Raw genomic sequence first — 18,377 nt, forward strand, 5'->3', positions numbered from 1 at the left:
CAAGCTCAGAGAAATGAGAGTGATTTATCTAAACTAGGATTCTTTAGGAAAAGATAAGGTTAGCTAGATGGCTTTGTAGTAAATTTGGAGGATCTGAATTTAAATCCAACCTCAGATGCTTACTATCTATGTGACCCTGAGTAAGTCATTTAACTTGACTTACTGGCCTTAAGTGGCCTAAATTATTGGCCTTAATTCACTAGAAAAGGAAAAAGCAACCCAACAAATAAAATTATGAAGGTGCTATTGAACAATAACAGAATCTGCACAAGAATCTGGTTGTTTTGATGATGTTTATGTCTAATAGATAATATAATCTTCAATTACATTTATTTAGATGTAGTTATGGGGGAATATCATATTTTCCTCATACTTGACTATAGAAGTATAACAACATGATATGATCTGTCATAATTGCTTCTATCACTTTTTACATTTATGATCTTTAAGTTCTCTTTAGAACATGAAGAAAGGACTTGATGTTTAGCACTCATGTGACCTTGGACAAATCATTTAAGTATAAGTTTCCTCAACCGTTTATTTTTTTAATTTTTTTTCCTCAACTGTTTAAAAAAAAAAAAAAAGATGAGGGAGAACAGATGGGATGGCCTGTGTAATCTTTGCTAGCTCTAGATTTTAATTCCCTATGATCTTTTAAACAAACAACAATGAACTTGATTTAAAATTCAGTAGATTTATACAAGGATTCTTAACTTTCTTCATGCTATGGACCCCGTTGGCAATAAGATGAAGCCTAATACTATTGTATTTTGTTGCCTATATTCATAATTCAAGTAGATACTAAATTTTAATTTGAGATTTGTGAAAATAGGTATATATGATACTTATGCAACACATATACACATATGTATATACATTCATCTGTATGCACATACACACATAAAATTTTTTCCCACCCAAGTTCACAGACTCCTTGACATCAATCCACAGATAGTAGGTGAAGAATTTCCAGTCTATAGAGTTACTATCAGCTCTGCTATCACTTAGGAATTGAAAGTTGCCTTTCCTGTGACCTGCAGTGATTAAACATGTTGACCCAAGGTCTTAGGATATAGATTAGAGTTATCATAGTGTCATAGACTAAGAGTTGCAAGGGAGTTTACATGTCTACCTAGTCCCCGTGATAAAGTATTATCTTATCTTAATTATTCGTCTGCTTTTGAGTATTCAAATGGTCTCTCCTTTTTTCTGGCCCATCTTCCCCTTTTCCATACCTAGAATACAGTTCCTCCCCCAATAAATATTCTCTGTGAAAACTTGCAAAATCTGCCTTAAATGCTATCTCTTTAATCAAGCTTTGCCTCAGCTGAAAATGATTTTGTTTTCTTTTTTATTTTCTTTTGAGTATTTTGTCTGGATCTTTCTTTTGTTCTTATCACATTCTATATCTTAGCATATTTATTTTGGTAGATGTCATTTCCTCTAATAGACTTTAGTTCCTTTAAGGAAAACAATAATAATCAGCTAGCTCTGGCTTGGCTAGCTGGTAGTTGAAGTTTCAGTGAGAGCATTTATAAAGAAATCTACATATCCTACAAATCTGGACTTGCAAAATATTTTTGTTGATTTCACACCTAGACTTAAGAAGTGTTAATAATACAAGTGTGTCTTGCATTTCCCTCCCCTACCCCAGACTATTGTTAAACATTTACCTGTATACCCACTGATAATGATTTACACTTATAGAATGCATGGGAGTCGTTAAAAAAAATACATATATGCATATACACACATAAATATATTTGCATATATATGTATCCAGGACTTTGCACATAATAACTTTCTAAGTTTCAGTTGAATTAAATGAATCCAAATTACACAATTGAACTTCTAAGTTAAATTAGAGATCTAGTTCAACCCCTTCTTTGCACATTTGAGGAAACTGAGGCAGAAAGGAAAATGATTTGTTCAAGGATGAGTAATTCCAATTACTTCAAGTTTTAAGGCTTTGTGAAAATTAAAAAATTTGCATGTTTGGACATGTAGACTTCTTCATCCTTGCAGGCCAAAGGTGATTTCTCTCTCTTCCAACTTCCCACTTCCTAAACTATTTATAAATTCATTCCAATATGTATTATAATTATTTAAGTGCATATCTTATTCATCCTGTGCAATTATAAACACCTGTAGAGTAGGATGGTCTTCTCTGTTTTTGCATAATGCCTAGCAGAGAACTTTACACGTAAGTACCCAGAAAATGGTGCTTGTTTTTAAAATCATAATTTTTAAAGATAGAATGGATATCTTCTTGCCCAAATGTGTTATTTTTACAGTTAAAGAAACTGAGTCCCAGAGAAATGAGATGATTTGCCTAAAATCACGCAGAAATGAAACTTGAACCCATATTCCCCATTTTCAAAATCCATGTCCACATGTTATCTTAATAATTTTTCCCCCTATGATTTGAACAGGGTAGGGGCTGCAGTCTCTGATGTGGAAACTTTCTCCATCAGTGCAGATTAACAACTCATTTGTAATTTATAGTCTTAGAGAGTTGCACTGGGCTCTGAGATGTTAAGCAACTAGCTAATGGTCCAAGGCTGAAGTTAAATCCAAGTTTTTCGATCTTTCAGTTCCTGCTGATCTTTATCACATCTTACAGGAAAAAGAAGATGCAAAAGAGCTAGTGGGGGATGGTGGGAGGAATTAATTGGACAACTTTAAAAGGCTGTTGAAAAAAAAAAGAACCTCGCCATTCTGGTGTGCTTTTCAAAAAAAAAAAAAAAAATCCACATTTTCCTTATGTCGTCTATGATTTACTGTACTTCGTGCACGCGAATGCATAATATGTATCTTGGGGACCACAAACCTTGTTTATTCCCGTTACTGCCGGGCCCTGGAGGTTCCTGAGAATTGAGGATATTAAAAGTCTACTTTCTCAAATATTCATTTAACATTTTTTTTTCTCTTTGGGCGTCTTTGCCCACGACCCTCCTCCCTCGCCCTCGCCCCCCAGTTTCATGGGTAAGAGACCCAGAAGCCCTAGTCGTAGACACAAGGACGTTTTCCATCAGAAAACAAAACAAAACAAAACAAAACAGACCCAGGGCTAGCTGGTCAGCTGCGTGTTCACCAGCGACGAATGGAAAACTGGGCAGCGGCCACCTCCTCTCGTGGGGCCCGAGTGTTGGGGAGAGGGCGTGATGAGCACTAGGACCCAGCAGGAGTTTGGGTAGTTCTCGGGGTTTCAGCAGTCCTTCTGACACCACCATAGCCCCGGGAGCATGGAGCCTGGGCTACGGCCGCGATCCGCTCGCAGGCAGCGTTCTCAATATTGAGCCGAACCAGAATGAAAGGATTAAGCGGGAGACTCTAACCCAACTGGAACGTCAGCCTGGGCCGAGGGGAGCCCCAGCAGGGGGGACAGAAGATAAAAGGTAACTAAAATGGTTTCCATTTCCTGCCTCTTAATCTCCAGCTCGGGGTTTAGCATTGTCATTAGGAGCCTATAAAATGTAGAGGTAACTGCATTAAAAATATAATAATATTGCAAAAAATAAACCCCCCACAAACTTAAATTTTTCTTTTTCTTTTTTTTTCTTAAAAGGAGTTTTTCCCCCCTTTTAAAAAAATATCTCTACCTGGTTTTCGCATTGATTTACAGCATGCAGTGAAAATAGGAAAGATCCAGACAGGATCAAGGTAACTTTTAAAAAAATAGTTTTATTTTAAAACTTAAGTTCACTTGTTAAAAACAAAAAGTTTTTCCCCCAAGCATTTGTGAGGGTCACCGCTGTAATTTTTATTTTGTTCATTTCATTTCCGTGGCATCTGCCAGGAGAGAAAAATCTTTAAGTGACTCAGTGAAATCCTTGATTTGGTGATATTTAATGACTTGCTGGACGTGGAGATGTTCTCCAGATGTTACTTTTATGGCGATGGAACTCACATGTGAAATGTGCAGTTCTGCGGAGTTGACGGGGCTGCGGTTCCAGCTGCTTTATTGTTGTTATAAACAGAGTGTCAAATCTGTAGACAGTTTAGACCAGCCTTTCGAACGCCGGGGGCTTGGCAGACCTTGATAGGACGTGCCGGGAGGAGAGTTTAGACGAAAGAGGTATAAAAACATTTCTCTCTGCGACGCACATTGTTCCGAGGCGAAAACCATTAGGGTTATTAGGAACTGAAAAGCGTGTTTTGCTTTATGTTTTGAAAATGACATTCGAAGAAGGGAAGCCTGATTCTTAGCAGGTTTAAATGGTGGGTTTCTTTTCTTCTTTTTTCTCTTCCATCTTATCTGTTTCAATAGAGGCTGTGTTGTAGAAACACTCAAAGGGCAGGTTGAGAGGTTTGTTTTGTTTTTTGGAGGGGGGAGCATTGGACGGATAGTGGGTTGGGAGATTATAATAATGTTAAAATGTAAATAATCTGAAAGGGCTGGTTTGTTGGAAGCCCCCATGTGGAGCCTGTCATATACAGTGTGCTTCCAATTGGTGGACGAGGAAAAATAATCATTTTCCTAAGCTTGGGCAGACATCCTGTTGTATTCCTTTTGTTCCCATCTTCTTCATTGATCGCCAGCTTTGCCTTACTAAGAACCCCAGCCCAGAGAATGCATTGGGAAAAGTCTGACCAAAGGACTGAAGCCCTACTTTTCCCCTAGAAACTGACTGGTCAGGTGTTATTAAGACCTTGTGAAACCTGTCAGAGAACACTTAAAAGAAAAAACTAAAAACCTTTCTCTAATTTCAGATGACTTTTTTTCCAGGGCAAGCCCTATTGCAAGATTGATTTTTGAAATTAAGGGTAATTGTCTGAGACATTTTAAAAAATATTGATTTTTAAAATCTACATTTTTTCCCCAGGATAAAAACAGGCCATTATAGTGGCAGATGCTATTGCAACAATATCCTTCTGGTATATACTTATAAACATACTAACCTAAGTAATTCTCACTTTTTCTTCCATGTTATAAGTTGTAAACTGTGGAGGATTTTAACTTAATTTTTTATATTCCTCTTTCCACCTTAAAAAAAAGTATGTATTGACATTAACAGATGTATCCTTAACTCATATTTTTTTTATAATTCTTGTGGGGTGAGACCACCATGTTTCATGCACCAAATTTAAGACTGTTAGTTAAAAAAAAATAACAGAGCAAACAATGAAAATTAGGTTATTCACCATTTAAAGGAATTGTAGCATCTGGTATGAGAATGGACAGAATGGATTTCGCAGGAGAAAAAAAAGGTTTCATTCATAGTGACTCATATGTAGACTAGTAAATATTGTGAAACATTCTCTTTCACTTTTTAAATGGCAAGCTATAAGACCCTTGGAAATTTACATTTGAAGTCTCCCGTGCCTTTAAAAGCACCTCGGTTATTAAAGAAACACTATCTTATAAGTTGTGTTAAATGTATAAACACTTTTCTGATTGGCTTAAAAATTTAGAGACAGGAAGTGGATGGTATCTAATAACCGAAGAGTGGAGAAGGGGTTGCCATGGAAACTGAGAAGACTAACCATCTCGTCTTCTCCACACCACCTCCCCCCACCCCCCACCACTTAAAAAAAAAAAAAAAAAACCTGCATGTCATCACAAATGCCTGCAGAACATGTTGGCTTCTGTGAGATTCCCACAGCATCTGTTGAAACCTGAGAATGTGCCTGTCAAATCAAGGTCATTTTTCAACAAAACTCTTAGTCTCCTGTATTTCATAACCGTATCTCCCCCCCCCCCCTTCTAATTAGAAGAATATGCAAAGAGCAAAGACTTAAGAAAACTAATGTGCTTACTTTGCATTTTCTAGTTCTAAAGGAAAACTCAAAAGGAAAGGGTTTGGAGACTTAGTGTAATTGAGATGCTTCTTGTACTGAGCTCCAAAGAGCAGTACTTTTCATAGAAAAGACTTTTCGGGGCAGTCAATTTTGGGCTTTTTTTACCTGTGGAGAGAATGTATCTTAATGAAGTTTTACTATATATCAAAATGTGTTCAAAGTTAAGCTAAAGTATTTGAAGTGAGGGAAAAAAAAAATGAGCTATGGGCATTTAGGAATTTTGCTTGAAAGCAGCCTGGGAAGAAAAAGTTGCTGAGACTGAAGCTCTCTTAGAGGAGGGTTCAGAGATAGCAGTGTTCTCCAGCAGCAACTAGTTGTTGAATCAAAGGAGAGGGAAAAAGTTATATTTCAGCAAACCCTGCATTGGAAATAGAAATTGATTCAACATAGGACAGATCATTTGTCTCAATACATATCTATATCTACATCTATATCTATATCTATATATCTATATCTATATCTATATCTATATCTATATTGGATTAGCTTTTGAAAAGTTCCTGCTTCTTTTTAACCCCTTTTGTGAGTGAGGAAGGGTTTTTCTCTTTTGGGGGAACTGCAGTGTTCCCACAGATTTCAGGGTAAAAATGATATTCAAACTCTATTGGCTGGAGAGGGACCCCTCTTAATTGGACAGCTGCTGGCTTGGGATTTGGCAGAGGGTAAAGGGCTCTTTAAAAAAAAATTGGCTTTGGGTTTCCTAGTTTTAAACTTCTGAATCTGATGAGACCAGATTTCTTCATCCCTTATGGTTCTTGTTAACGTTTTAAATATATGTTTTCTTTGGAAGTCTTTAATTTCTTTATATTCCCTCGGAAGTATTTCCTGTCCAAACAATGTATTATATAGGCTTTTAATGTTCTCTCTTAATCATACATATTCTGTTGGACATCTCTCTAAAATCACTACTTATCTTCACTAGCAACTGCCCTTTGTTTTAATCACTTAATTATATTTATAGTTTAAAAAAAGCCTCAAATAAATGTTTACTGGGTTTACCCTATATTCTCCAACTATGTAGCATATAGGAGAGCTTTTGTGATTTGGCAAATATTTGGCTGTCTTGGTTAAGTCAGATTTTAAGTGATTTAGAATTTAGTGAAGAACCCAGACTTTAATGGCCCAAGTGTTCTCTTCTAGCGAAGGATTTCCTGTTGGGAGACTTCTTATCTGAAAGTGTGTTCATTGGCAGGAAATATGTCAGTTGCTTGTTTTTATAAACCGAAGGAAATGGACTGGATTCATTGGTTTCTAGAGTCTACCTAAATTCTCCCTTGTCCCTAAGTCTTTTTCTTACTATAGTTCTTTTTAAGAACTATAGTTTTTGCAGTAGTCAATTTGGGGGAATGACTTACCCACAAAAGGAAAATTAAATCATATCACTGTTTATACCTTTACATTTGGGGCTTGTTATTTTTTTACTTGGCAGTAAAAAATAAATTCTAATGTTACCTTGTTCAATTTGTTACCCATGTAAAACCTTTGATCTCCTGCCTTCGAGCCTTTGAACACAAGTACTAGTGGGCTCCTAGCTAGAAAAGCTCTCCTTTCTCAGTTTGTCTCTTGGGACACCTGGTTTCCTTTGCGATTCAACTCATGACCTTTCTCTTAGGAAAGGCCCTTTCTGATCCCTTCCTCCCACTTTGATTTCCATTCCTCCCTATTACTTTGTTTTTATTATGCATATCTTTAATAGTCACACACACACATACACACACATATTCCTGTTGTTTTCTCTCTGTAGGAAGTAAGCTCTTTGAGGGCTGACACTTTAATTTTTTTTGTCTGTGGCTCTTCTTGGCCTAGCACTCTGCTTATTTAGCAGGTGTTTATAAATGCTTGTTGAATTGAGCTTAATTTATTTTTTGAATACAAGTAAAGTAATAATAAGATGTTGAGAAAAATACAAATTAATCTTATTTGTCAATTAACAGTGAATTTGTCCATTAAGACTTAATTGCATTTTCTTTTTTAGAAGAGAAATATTCCTCAGTTTGAATAAATACTTGAGGATGTTGTTGAAATTCAACATTAGATTGGCCTGGTCATTAGATTATTCTGAAGCAGCAATTACTCAGTTTAGAATATTAAGGTATTTAGGTAGTCAAAGACAGGATAGATAGATTGTGAATGTAGACCAGATAAGTTTCCAATTTTACTGTTGTCAGGAAAGGAGGAGATCAATTTATGCTTCATGGCCTCTACGTGGCCCTGCTAGTTAGTACAGCTCCTGTTCAAACCCTTTCCAGGTAGTATTTCCCCTCCATTTGAATATAAACTCTCTGAGGGGGTTCTTTCTTGCTTGTGTTTTTATTTCTAGATTGGAGCAACAGTCTGTCAAATAATAAGTGTCTAATACATGTTCTTTATGTCTGCCTGTCTACGTGAGGTAGGAATAATAACTTGTATAGAGGTTGTTTGGGACATGGTTGTATGGTATATTTCTCATTCAGCTGTAAACTCCTTGAAAGTAGGGATTATCTTTTGTCTTTGAATTGTCAGTGTTTAGCAGAGTACCTGGCTTGGAACAGGTGCTTAATAAGGGTTTATTGATTAATTGATTATTGACTGATGGGAATGAATTTTGCTAGGAAGAGTTGAAATAATCTTTCTTGGAAGTTGTGATACTTGTTTAAACTAATGTTTAGTTTTGTTCCTTCACAGAAGGAGCAAATCAGAAACCAGGTTAAGGAAGCATTCCTGAGTAAGGCAATTATGAACAGCCAGGGAAAATGTCCTTTTATAAGAGAGTATTCTTACTAAAGTGAATTAATAGTAAACACTTGGAACAAAGCAGTGTTTGTTGTTTTCAAACATTCCCTACTCTTCCTGACCCATCCATTTGGGGGTTTCTTGGCAGAGATAGGGGAGTGATTTACCATTTCCTTTGCCAGCTTATTTTACAGGTAAGGAAACTGAGGCAGAGTTAAGTGACTTGTCCAGGATCACATAGCTAGTTAGTATCTGAGGTAGGATTTGAACTCAGGTCTTCCGGACCCCAGGTCCTGCATTCTATGAGCCACTTAGCTGCTCACAAGCCATTGTTTAGATGATAGCAAAAAAGAAATAACAAGGTAGACAATTTGTACTTGGCTCCTTTTGTTTTTAAACATTTATTCCTCATGATGCAAATCATGCTTTACAAGCAGATTCATAAATTTTCTTTGAGCTTACTATTTTATACATGAGATCTCAGGCCCTGTGAAATGATTAGCTCAAAGGTACTTAACTGGTTTGGGACTAGAATCTGTCTTCTGATTCCCAATCCATTGGCATTTTTCTTACCATAACATTCATCCTTCTAAAAAGTAGGGAATTAAAAAAAATCAAATTAAATGATGTATATCATTGCTTAAATGAGCATTTGTGTGTGTGTGTTTTTTTTTTTATTTTGTAAAAAATTAGAAGTGACATTTCAAAATGAGATACCTGCTTGATGATTGATGGCAGAAATAAGTCTAGACACCATGACTGAAAATAGTATAATATGTGAATACCAGTGGTATCAAAATTAAATAAAAGGGTAGCCACTAATCCATACATAAAAATCTCTCTAGGCTACATATTATCTTAAAAAATCACATATTATCATTATCTGTGTTGCATTATAGTTTTATTTACTTTGTTAAATATTTGCCAATTACATCTTAAGCTGATTCCTGTAGCTCTTGTGAGAGTGATGCAGATCGGGGATCCTCATATTACTATGTCTCATTCCTTTAGTACAGATGGATGCACCTTGGCACAGTGGATGGAGCACTGGGCTTAGAGTGACCCTTACTAGCTCTGTGATCTTGTAAAGCTATTTGTTAAATCTCTATCCTCAATTTTACACATCTGTAAAATAGTCATAACAATACTTTCCTCTCCTTTAAAAACTCAATTATAGTTTTATTTTTAAGTTTCAGATTTTTTTCCTCCAACTTCCCCTTTTCCCATCCATCAAGAAGGCAAGAAAAATAAAACTCATTCTAAATATGTATTGTCAAACACAACAAATTCCTGTGTCAGTCACATCCTCAGTCAGTACTCTTGAGTCCATTAGCTTTCTCTCTGGAGAAGGAAAGCATGTTCCATCATTGGTTCTTGGAATTATGATTATTTATCATACTTATAAGAGTTCCTGAGTTTTCAAAGTTGTTTATCTTTACAATATTCTCATTTTTGAATAAATTGTTTTCTTGAAACTGGGACACTGATGCATTGTTGGTGGAGTTGTGAACGAATCCAACCATTCTGGAGAGCAATCTGGAATTATGCCCCAAAAGTTATCAAACTGTGCATACCCTTTGATCCAGCAGTGTTACTTCTGGGCTTATATCCCAAAGAAATACTAAAGAAGGGAAAGGGACCTGTATGTGCCAAAATGTTTGTGGCAGCCCTGTTTGTAGTGGCTAGAAACTGGAAAATGAATGGATGCCCATCAATTGGAGAATGGCTGGGTAAATTGTGGTATATGAATGTTACGGAATATTATTGTTCTGTAAGGAATGACCAGCAGGATGAATACAGAGAGGACTAGCGAGACTTACATGAACTGATGCTAAGTGAAATGAGCAGAACCAGGAGATTATTATACACTTCAACAACGATATTGTATGAAGATGTATTCTAATGGAAGTGGATTTCTTTGACAAAGAGACCTAACTCAGTTTCAATTGATAAATGATGGACAGAAGCAGCTACATCCAAAGAACACTGGGAAATGAATGTGAACTATTTGCATTTTTGTTTTTCTTCCCGGGTTATTTATACCTTCTGAATCCAATTCTCCCTGTGCAACAAGAGAACTGTTCGGTTCTGCGAACATATATTGTATCTAGGATATACTGCAACATATCTAACATATATAGGACTGCTTGCCATCTAGGGGAGGGGGTGGAGGGAAGGAGGGGAAAAATCGGAACAGAAACGAGTGCAAGGGATAATGTTGTAAAAAAAATTACCCTGGTATGGATTCTGTCAATATAAAGTTATTATAAAATAAAATAAAATATATAATAAAAAAAAGAAAAAGAAATCGAGATCCTGAACACAGGTTCTCAATATGATTCAAACTTTAAAAAAAATTGTTTTCTTGGTTCTGCTTATTTCACTTTGCATCAGTTCATACAACACTTATATCACTATTATTAGTCAGTTCTTGTGTTCTCAAATTGAAACTAGAAGTCCAGTCTCTGCCATCTAATTTAGCCATGTAATCCTAGGCAACTCACTTAACCTCTATGAAGCTCACTTTCCTTCTTTGTAAATTAGAAATAATGCAAACTACTGGTTCTAAATGTCTTAATAGGATTCAAAAACCAATTTTTAAGAACCCAGTCTCTGGAAGGTACTATGTTAGGTGCTGAAAATCTGGAGACAAAATGCAAAATGATCTCGACCTTAGAAGCTTTTATTTCACTTGGTGAATCCATGTGCATAAGTAAACAAACAAAAAAATATATGCATATATATTATATATTCTGATCTTATCTATGAATGTTCTCTTGAACTGATTATAATATATCATACATATTATATTATTTAGAAATAATGTATCATAGAGATTATAGAATATATTATTTATTTCATATATCCATATAAGTTGAAAATAACATCTACATATAAGTGACATAATCTATATAAGTGACACACACATATATGTACAGTATAATAATTTAAAGAGAAAAAGAAGTCACTAATCTGGAATCTTAGTTGTGCTTTGATAGAAATTGTGGAGTCTAGGAAGCAGGAGAAGGAGGAAGAAATACACTGTGAATGAGGGGAATGACCCTGGGCAAAGACATGAAGTAATGGAGGGTTTTAGGGAGAAAATATTTTATAAAACCTAATGTTAGAGGAATGTAAGTCTATGTATCATGATTACCTGATAGCGGATGCTGGAACCAAGAAAAAAATGAAAAAGATTTCTTTTACCATTGGCCAGAAACCCAGAACTGATCTATGGAAATTGAAGGATCCAAACATTGTCTTCTGATGCAGGTTCTTTAATACTGAAATTAGAGAATAATAATGGTAATATTCACCTTTATCAGACACTTTGCAAGGGGATTTCCTCATATTAACCTTTTGTGGTAAATAGAACAAATCTTATCAAAAAGAGGCCAAATAACTGCCCATTGATAGTCAGGAAGTGGTAGAACCAGTTTTATTTGAACTTGGGTCCATTTGACTACAAAACCCATACTCTTCTTTCTGTGCCTTCTTGCCACACTGTCCCAGGTTACCACTTTCAGAGGCAACATCAACAGCTTTAAAAATGAGATCTTTTTCAGTCTGAATTTTTCAGTTGTTTTTGCCCAAAGTTGGACATTTGACTTACTCCATCCTTCTCAGCCTACTTATTGTTCAGTGAAAAGTTTTTTTTAATGACATTGCCATGTATGAAATGAGAGTTCACATATCTTGTCTATAAAATCATAGTAACAAGTAAGAAAACTTATTGGTAGCTGGTGAATATCATTTATTTTTATGCATGCTTAAACATGATATAAGAACCTATGAAAATGATGATATCATCATTGGTTTCAATATTTCATTTCACTCAAGTGAGGTGTATTAAAAAACAAATAAACAAGATTTTAACCTCAAAGTCTTGGGTTTGAATCCTTCTCCCTAGTCCCCCTACCACTTACTAGATTTGTGAACCTGAGCAAGTTATTTCTTTTATCTGAAGCTCTATCCACCTTATAGAGTCAATATATCAATGTATATTGTGATATTGGGGAAATTATAACCTCTCTGGGCCTCAGCTTATTCATCAGTAAAATGAAGGGTTTGGACTAAATAGGCTCTGAGATGATCCCATGCCCTTAAATTGCTAAATAAATGTTAGTTATCATTATGATCATTATTAATGATAGAAAGGATGGGAGGAGATAGAAGGGAAGATCCTTATCTTATTTTATCCTCTGAAGCATTTGGCTTACAATTAATCTACTCTGGAGAACAAAATGGTAGGTTCTCAACAAAATAGTAAATGGGAAAATCTTCTGAGGTATGTTTTCCTAAGTATTGAAAGTCTGATTTAGAATAAGGGAATGGGAGATCATTAGAGCCAAGTTTTATGTTTTTAATTTTTCAAATTTTGAACTTACACCAAAAGATAAAATAGTATTTCCATAATATAGATGAACCCCCAAAGGAGATTATATGTAAATCTACAGATCTATTAATATATTTTTAAAGGTTTGTAATGAACCTACCTTTTTCTTTCATATTTATCCTACTTGTCTGTTTCCGTTTGAATTCCATCTGTTCTTTTCTCTGCAATTTCTCTTAAGTACTTTAGTAATCCTCTTTTCTTTCTTGTTTTCCCCTTTTTTTGGGAGGAGCCGAGGAAACATCAGTAGCTCTTTCGCTTTCCCTAAACTTCCTTCCCTTCACAAAAAACCACAGAAATAAAATATATATAAAAGGAAGAGCATATTTAGGCAAAATAATCATCACCATTGGCCCCATCTGAAACTCCAGTCTCCTTCTACTTCTTGAGACCATCATATCTCTGTCAGGGAGAAGTTCATCAACCTTTGAACTTAAAACTCATCTCTGTTCTAACTTTTTGTCTGATTTATCTGCTTGGAGCTCTATGCAAATAGAACAGCTCTCACTATGAGAAGAAGTGATTCCTCATTCTCTTTTTCTCTGGCATCTCCTGAGGAATATCTCTGTTAGCCCTGACCAGTCACACACAGTTCTTGGAAGTAACCTCATTACTTCAAGACACTTGGTGATTAAGGTAATGAATGTTGTGCGAAATAGCAGACCTCCAGGAATTGATCTCAGAAATATTTTTCAGATATTTTCTCTCAAAAAAATAACAGTGAAGAGTTTAATGGGCTTATCATATGTGAATCACTTTTCACAGATTCAGAACATTAGAGTTGAGAGGGAACTTAGATTCATGGACCATAGAGGCTTAGACTGATTTAGGATAAAGGTAAGAAAGGGCTTTAAAGCCTTTAGAATTTTAAAGCTGTTTGGAAGCATAGGGTTCTATAAACTCTTATAAATTCTGCTTAGGAATAAAGACTGGATGTAGGCCCAAGTTCCTTATAATGCTATACCTACAAATCTATGACTAGCCTAGCTGAGTGCTGAGAGGTTTCTCATATGAATCTGGGTACCAGATGAATTGAATCTTACCTAGAGAAAGGGGCTGGTTATAGATCCGGTAATGAACTCAGTAATTTTGACAAGGTTGTACAAAATAACTCTTAGACTAGAAGTCCCTTCTAGAACTAAACCTGGGACTCATGAGACTTAGTCATCACAATATGTTATCACAAGATAAGTTGGGTACCAATTTTGAGGAGCTATTCTAGGTCACTACTAAGACATAAATGGGTTGCATCCTGTATTTATAGAGGGAAAGAATGCTTAAATTCATGGATCTTTCAAGTAGTAAAATCAGTTTTTTGTCACATGAGCCACATTGAACAGAAGCTATAGCCCCTACATTCCTATGAATGTGTTCAATGTAGGGGGCACTCAGATATAAGCTAATAACCAGAATAGAGGCTTTCTCCATTTATATAGATTTTTGACCATTATATACATTGGTAGATGATCTTTGAGAGTTGCAAAATAGTAGGTTGGTTGATTATTTTCCTTTGCTCTAGAAGAGGATGAAAATGACAACACTATATTAGAATCAAGTTAGTGTGTCCAATCATTGCTTAACAGAACTATATGAGTTCGGAATGCTCTGCCACAGATTGTACACAGATAGCTCCTATGAATATTTGGGGTGAATTCACTAATTTTGTATATCTCATATTCCTTCCAAGCTGATTCAATTATGCTTTGTTCTTAGAGCATAATACCTTCTCAAAGGAGGGTAAGTCATGCTGGGTGGTCCTGTGCAAAGTGTATATATACATACATTACACACACACACACACACACACACACACACACCCATCCATTTAGGATCTGTCTCTTTCTATATGGCCAACCTTTTGATGACCCTATGGGAACTTAGAATCACCAGGTCTAGGCTTGAAGGTTTCTAGTCTGGTAACCTCTTCCAGAATTGGTCCTTCACTAGCATAGCCTTTGAGAACCCAGAGTCCTTTCTACTTTCCCAAGAAATGTAAGAAGATATTTTCTGTCAGAGAGATTATGGAACATTATTTAAATTAAGGTAGTATATCTCTTGTGGATATGTTTAGAACCATTTAGATTTTTAAAAAACAAAAAAAATAAATAGCAGCAAAAGGTATGAAGAGGAGGAGGAAAATTTTGAAAAAGAAGTGTTTTGGGCAAGGTTTGGGAACCTTCAGCTAATCTATTAATTTCAGTAGGTCTCATATCTTTTGATATTTTAATTAGCCACATCCTATCTTGAAGTAAATTACTAGGAGCAAGGTTTTAGTCCCAGTTATGCCAAAAAAAACAAAAACAAAAACAAAACAAAACAAAAAAAACAACAGCTGTCATTTATCTTGGCCAACTCTCTTCATATTTCTGGGAGGCAGATGCCCTTATCTATTAAAAAAGGGAGTTGGATTTGATGATTTCTAAGTCCCCTCTTTAAGGCATTACAAATTCTTTGATTTCCTCCCTCCCCTCTTCTCTTCCTACAAATTAGACACATTGAAACATCTTGGGATTCTTAGGCTGCTGTGCATTTCTGGAAGTAACACTGATTTAGTAAAGATATTAAATTGTATTAAAGGGTTAGTATATCCTACAAAGACCTTAGCCAGCCTAATTTGCACCTCATGAAAAGAACTACTCATTCACAGGTGAGTAGGAGCTTGCCCACTGTAAGTTGCTAGAAGGTACAAAAGAAACATCTTGTATGAAATGAAGCTATTGAACTAAATCTCTATAATGCCCTTTCTTTCTCTAAAAATTCTGTGCTTCTCTCTGTGTGTCTGGGACATGTAAGATAGGAAAGGTTTATTTTTCTGGATTACATAGTTCCATCCTGTCCAGACCTAGTTGCCAGATCAGTACCACCCAGCTCTACTAATGGAAGTGTCATACTTAAAGGGACTAAATGTTCATTGCTTGGTCTGTTTACTTAATCTCAGTACTGGAAGGCATATCCAGTTGTCTCTTTTTGCAGATAAGGAAACTGAGGTCCAGCGAGAGGGAATGATTTGCCCAAGCTCATGAAACCTAGTATTAGAATCCAGGATTCCCAAGTCAAGACTGCACAGAGACAATTCTGTATTCATTTCTTTCATTCATTCAATGAATAGTTACTGTTCTAGGTTGCTGTTTATCATTTGGGGCCTGGCTCTTTTCTCTATTTCATTTGAAACTGGATTCTCCTTCCTCTCCCAAACCTGGGGAAAGCATGGTGATCCTGGCATAGAAGACAGGAAAGAGATCTTGCCATTTGGCAGCTGATGATGAGAGGAACTTATAGTTAATAGAGAGTATAACTGCTTTCTCAAAGGCATCCCCCATCTTGTTGCTTTTATCATGTAGGTAGCCTCTCCATCAGAGAAAAATAGCATATTATAATGGAAAGGCAGAACTGTTGTGGAAAGGCTTAGAAATTGGGAAACCAGGAATCTAGTCTAAACTTTTACTGCTCATTAGGATTTTAGATCTTTAACAAATCATTTCCAGTACTTTTTGTGTTATCTTCCCCCTTGATGATCAGACCTTTTTGATTGCTTATATTGATTCTCTTTGTGGCTGATATGTATTTAAATAAATGCTCTATCTCTCTGTCAGTCTACCCATTTGATCTTTCTAAGTCTTCTTAAATTTCCCATTTATGAAAAAAAATAGGATAAAGCCCGATGATCTTGAGTTTGAATCTTGATTCCAGAACTTAATTGTAGACGAGTTATTTTCCCTTCTCAGAGCCTCATCCTTTTCTCATCTATAAAATGGGGACAACATATAATACTCATATATCACAGTAAAACTTTTTAACTTCAGGTCATTTCAGAAAGATAAGATATTATTGTTTTCTCTTAGCTTCCTTTCAGTACTAAATTTCTATCATTCTGTGAGAACTTGGTATAGGCACAATGATAAAAACAACTGTTTTTTTAAAAAGATTTTTATACTGATTCTTGGTGTAATTATGATGAAAAACTAGGTAATTATTTGAATATGACCATTGAATTTATCACCTCAGTCATAAAATTGGTACAATTTTGCATATAGAGATACAATCTGATTGTACACTTACTCTTAAAGTCTCAGACTCAAGGAAACTGTTTTGGTTTTAAAGACCTTCTTAAAATACACATCTCTCAGTCAACTATTGAAAATTATATCTCCTTTAGAATAAAGGTGCAATACCTTTCCACCTACGGAAGAAATTGGATGTGGGATGCCCTAAAAATGAGTATCATATGGCTAAAACTGAGGGTTGGAGTAGTTTCCTTAGGGTGGTCAATAGGCACATTTTTGAACTTGGAGCAAATGACATAAAATATATCCTCAAATTTGCTTCAGGAGGAGGAGGGACTAAGGAGGAGTTTACCTGCAGTATAACAGCCAGGGTAAGGAAACACACCATCTGCTAGATTCCTATATTAACTAATTATTCTTGCCAACTAGGTGCTAAGCTCAGTTGTTGCTATGCTACTGAAAGATGGCAAATGCTGTCAGCTCTCTCCAAATTTCAACACTCTGGAGCAAATCCCAGTTGCCTTACCCTAGTTATGGCACTATGTTGGGTGAGAAAGGGATTAGAGTAGAGAGGGAATAGCAGGAGTAGATTTTGTATATTTGACTAGATTTCCATATTTTACCTAGGAGAAATGGAAATGCAGTGGCCATTCACAGGCTCTAACCCAGTGCTGTCAGCTGATCAGTACCGAAACTTTAACTTGGTCCAATTTCCCTAGGCTGGTCTACTTTCCTTGGGCTGCTTAGAAGTTTTTGCTGTGGGGCTTGGAGTGGAAGGTAGTAATATAAATACTAGTATTAGTATGGATACCCAATTTCCTTTTGCTCTACTCAACACTGCTGAATTTAAGCAAATCAAACCAGCCTACTTTGCTCCAAGTGTGGTAGAGATTAAAGACCTGCTTTCTTCTATCCAATGAGTGGGGAAATATGGGCAAAGCTGGGCTTAATCCCTGTGACCCTTGACCTCACCACTTCCCAATAAAATAGTGAGTCAATTAGAAAACAGTGAGTTTATACCTAGATTTGTGTGCAATCACTTCCCCTTGAATTAAGTATAAGGATATTCCCAGAATTCTAGATTTAAGAGAATTTAGAGATCAGTTAGACTGACTCATCCTTGAAATAATAATTTCTTCTAAGATATCTTTGACAATTGGTCATTTACCCTCTACTTGAGTACTTTTAGCAGGGACTGCTCTCTCAAAGTAGCTCATTCCATTTTTGGAAACCTGTAATTACAAAAAGGTTATTTCTTATTTTGAAGTGAAATCTTGCCTCTCTGTAGCTTTTACCCAATAGTTCCTAGTTTTTGTTTGTTTGCTTGTTTTTGGCTAGGTGGCACAGGAAATAGAGGACTAGAATGAATCAGGAAGACTCATCTTCATGAGCTCAAATACCACCTTCAATACTAATTGTATATGTGATTTTATGCAAGTCACTTAACCCTGTTTTCCTCACTTTCC

The 18,377-nt window shown here is 35.9% G+C and overlaps 1 protein-coding gene across 1 annotated transcript in view; it reads left to right on the forward strand.

Moving 5' to 3' along the window:
* The first annotated feature begins 3,236 nt into the window (after positions 1-3,236).
* The window catches only part of FOXN3 (forkhead box N3), a 496,195-nt gene continuing 481,054 nt past the window's right edge, over positions 3,237-18,377 (forward strand). The window contains exon 1 of the mRNA XM_051977428.1: positions 3,237-3,398. The gene's annotated coding sequence lies outside the window, so the exon portion shown is untranslated. The remainder of the gene's footprint in view (positions 3,399-18,377) is intronic.

The sequence above is a fragment of the Antechinus flavipes genome, chromosome 2 (assembly GCF_016432865.1).
Source record: "Antechinus flavipes isolate AdamAnt ecotype Samford, QLD, Australia chromosome 2, AdamAnt_v2, whole genome shotgun sequence".
Taxonomy (NCBI): Eukaryota; Metazoa; Chordata; class Mammalia; order Dasyuromorphia; family Dasyuridae; genus Antechinus; species Antechinus flavipes.